We start from the raw sequence: 4587 nt of genomic DNA on the forward strand, positions 1-4587 counted from the left end.
AGGACACACCTTCCTGGCATGAAGACAAGCAGGCAAGTCCTGCCTTACATTACCCGAGTTTTATTGTCAGAGATTGCTGTGATACAGTGCAAACACTTTCTAAAAGTTCATATTTAAAGAACATTTAAAAATGTGAACGGAGAAAGCAGTTCATTGCTTGTTATTCTCACACAACAAACAGCAAAAGTATGCAAATCCCTGTTAAATATTGAAAAATCAAATGATTAAAAGCATCAAAAATCTCTTTGTAAATGGAGGTTTAACAGTGAGGTAGGCTTAAATTAAAACCCACCAGCTTTGATTTTATTCTCTTTTTTCCTTTTTACAGAAATGCCCCACAATAACAACTGCAGCAAACGTCAAACCAGTTTTAATGAATGAGGTTCAAATCTTTTATCCTTTCAACATTTTGTCTTTTTTTTTTAATGACAGACTCTGTGATTCTCTGCGTGAAGCAGCCGCACATTTCTAGAAAGATAATCTGCCGCGAGTCTGACTTGTTTTTTTAACTTTCAAGTTGGGCAACATCCTTTGTCTAGTTCAAGCTTTTTATCTTGTTCTGTCTTTTACAAAAAAATGCTGCTTGATTTGTTTTTGGATCATTATCAGGCTGTGATATTCCTGTTCTGGTGAGGGTCTGCAGACCAGAAGTTGTGTTTTCAGCCAATATTTTGTCACATTCACATGCACTCCTGGTGTGACTTTCAACCATAATTGCAGCTGCATTTGAATATTGTCATCCTGCTCCCGTATGATCAGCCTCCAACCTCTCTGGTTCACTTTCAGGTCCGTGTGTTTATAAAAGTAGCCCTAGCTATGCTGGGCGTGAACAGGTTTTTCTTGTTCTCGCCTGACCTAAAAATGTGTCTCCATCTTTCGTGGTATTCCTCAAACATCGGTGTAGCAGTGTTGTGCTTGCAACAAAAAGCTTTCTTTTTTCCATCCTTATTGAACTTTCTGAACACGCAGTGTTCTCTGAGTTGTTACAGACACTATAACTGCATGCCATATCACAGAAATCTGCTTATACTCGTTTGTGAGACAAGCCAATGAAGTTTCTGTCATGTGCGACGTGAAATGTTTCACAACCTCGTTTCTGAAAAAGCTGGGACATTGTGTACAATGCAGAGAAAAACAATGTAGTGATTTGCAAAATTCATAAACCCATATTGTATTAACAATGAAACAAAGTAAGCATGTCTAATGTTTGAACTAAACTTAAATTTTATGATCCAAACATCACAAAAAAGTTGGAACAGGACCATGTTTATCTCTGTGGATCATCCCCTCTTCTTTTACCATCAGTCTGTAAACACCTAGGATCTGAGGAGAGCAGCTGCTGGAGGTTTTGGAGGCAATGTTGTCCCATTCCTGTTTGATGCAGGATTCTAGCTGTTCAACAATCCTGGGCCTTTGCTGGATGTTTTTTCATGATGTGTCAAATCTTCTCAATACTGTGAAGCCGTGCTGCTGTAATGGATGAATGTATGAGGTTTTAACATTGTCTTGATGAAATATAGAAATCCTTCCCTGATCTTCTAAAACCTGTTTATACTATTCAGCATTGACAGTGCCTTTCTAGATGTGTAAGGTGCCCATGCCATAGGCACTAATACACCCCCATACCATCAGAGAGGCAGGCTTTTAAACTGTGTGATGATAACAGGCCAGATGGTCTCTCTTCACTTTAGTCCAAAGAACATGGCATCTATAGTTTCAACTTTGATTCAGTCCATTTTAAAATAACTTTGGCCCAGAGAAGATGGTGGTGTTTCTGGGTGGTGTTTACATTTGGCTTCTTTTTTTGCATCATAGAGCTTTAGCCAATATTTGTGGACTGCATGGTGAACTGTAATGTGTTGCTACCATCAATTTCTATTTTTATTTTTCAGAAAATGCTACTTTTTTTTTAGTCTAAACAGTTGATACGTTTTTTAAGTTGCCTTGTGAAAAAATTATAGGTTTATAAGATTTTTTTATAAGCTTTTTCATTTAAATTTTACAAAACATCCCAACTTTTTCAGAATTAGGGTTGTATTTATTTCTCAGGTGAGACTACATGAAGCTAAATCAATATGCAACACAATTTCAAATAAATGAAACCCCAGTTTACTGTTATTTCTTCAGGATGAGTCAGTCTTCACGTATGACAGACAGCATGAAGACTCACAAGAATGTCTGACCTCCTAAAAGGAAGTGATCACATGCTTGGTGTCGACTGACATGTAAGATGCCACAGTGACCTGTTCCATAAGTGGTTTTTTTTTTTGTGGTTAACTTTAAACAAAAGCTGAGCTTAATTTTGTTCAATAATTTGGAGACATTTTGAACATTCAGGACCCTATTCTACACAAATGTTTCTCATACCATTGGAACAAATAATTTATTAATGCAGAAGTGTTAATTTATGGCTTTTAACAGAAAACCCCCCCCAAACAAACAGAGGTTTCTCACTATTATTTTATATCAGTTTATTTTTAATATGTTCTTGTGTTTAAGGGCTTGAAATGTTATATGTTAAATATCTGATCTGGGGACAGATACGTCCTCTGCGGGACATTTGATGTACTTAGTTCATCTTAGTTCGAAATGGAAAATGTCAGAAGCAGACGCCTACATGGCCGAACCTTTCCAAACTTAAAACTGTCTCCATCGTATTAAACCTGCTGGAGCAGTTCAAGTATTTCAAAAATTAAGTAAAGGTTCTTTTAGCTGGATATCCTTATTACTTTTTTAATTTTACCAATGAACAAATACAACATATAGATAAGTTATGAATAAAAAATGTCAAAACTGACTGAACCCCAACAAACCAGACCAAGTTCTGGGCATTTTTACACACCTACACTCATATATACTGTACATATAGTTAAACCTTCACAGTTCTGTGAATAGTTTGGTTTACTCCTTAAGCAGAAATGAACCAACTAAACAAAACGCAGCACCTGTTCACTTAAATGTGATCTCAGATAACTTCACAAACATCCTTCTGATTAAAGTAAAGGTGTTTGAATTGTTTTGATGTTGAGTCAAAAGGCGTGCCATCGTTAGAATTCAGTTTTAGACACTCCCGGTCAGCATTTTTCCGTCTCAAATTTCCCCATCTAAAAATGTCACGACGTCATAATAAATCTTGACTTGTTGCGAAACCAAATCTATTCATGTAAAAAAGGCAAACAAATGAGCAATGATTGACATAACTTCACGGTGAACTAGCTACACTCCCAGTAGCTGAGGCACACCTTCTTTTACCCGATAATAGATTAAATGTGGGAATGACTGATCGTCTGTCTTTGTTTTTCTCCTGTTTAATTCATCTCTAAACCTCCAATGAACAGGCTTCTTCCTCTGGGCTTGCAGGCTATTTGTGAAGGTATTGACACATATTGGGTTGGGCCTGTCCCGTAAAGGTCTGAGAGCAACACAAAGAGACCAATATGAACTGTGGAAACTAACTAACTAAGCATCACACAATGTTTTAAAAAAATAAATACACTTAAATTTATTTATGTGGTGTTATTTAGAACATTGTCCTATGTTTATAATGTCCTCCATCTTACAAAAAAGTTACGTTTATACCGTATACGCTGCTATTTTAATCAAAAACTGGAAATTATGTTCATTTAATTTAAAGCCTGAGCTGCTAAAATAGGGCGTCTCAGATTCCGTATTGCCCACTACTGAAAAGCAAGTGCAGACAGTTATGGTCTGTTAGAAATATCTCATGAAGCGCTGGACAGATTTTAATGAAGCTTTCAGAAAGTAATCACTGCATGTACGTCTACAACTGATTAGCTTTAGAGACGACCTAAATCAAGATGATCACCGTGGCTAATCAACTTTAGCAAAAACAAAAATGACTGTAACTCAAGTCAGTTTTACAGATATTGAGCTAAAATGTGACGTGGTACAACCCTGGAATCATCCAACCACTATTACTATTTCAATTGTTTAACTTTATCTAAAAAACAAATAAATCACAGACATGACACATGAAATCTTTTTTTCAAAATTCCAACCTTCTGGCATTAAGGAACAATAAAAAAAAGAGGGACATATGATTGTTGTAGTCAGTAAGATGTTTTAGATAAAGTAGGGTAAAAAATTACAGAATCACTCAAATCTGAGGAAATCAAATTTGACATTCTAAAGTGATTCCATTTTTTTTTTCCTCTACTTGATCTAAAACAAAGCCACTGTGAGTGACTACATCAAATACATTTCTTTTGTTGCTTTATTTTCTTAATGCCAAAAGGTTGAAATTTTGATAGTTTTGTGGCATGTCTGTGATTTATTTTGTTAATACAAAATTAAACAACTGAAAGAACACCCTCCAAAAGTGATAAATCCATCATTTTTGGCAGTGGTCGTAGTAGCTGAGAGTCATTTGGATCACAAGAGATCAGCATGACTTTTTTTTTTTTTTCCTCAACATTGACCAAAACAACTATAGTTGCATCATTTTTCAACATCAGATGATCTTTGTCCAAAACTCTAGCATGAAAGGCAGCAGGTGATAATAGGTCTTTAATTTAACGACGCGTTCAGATAATCCTGTTCCCGTTAAATACAAAAAAAGAAAAGAAA

The sequence above is a fragment of the Kryptolebias marmoratus genome, linkage group LG24 (assembly GCF_001649575.2).
Source record: "Kryptolebias marmoratus isolate JLee-2015 linkage group LG24, ASM164957v2, whole genome shotgun sequence".
NCBI classification, from domain to species: Eukaryota; Metazoa; Chordata; class Actinopteri; order Cyprinodontiformes; family Rivulidae; genus Kryptolebias; species Kryptolebias marmoratus.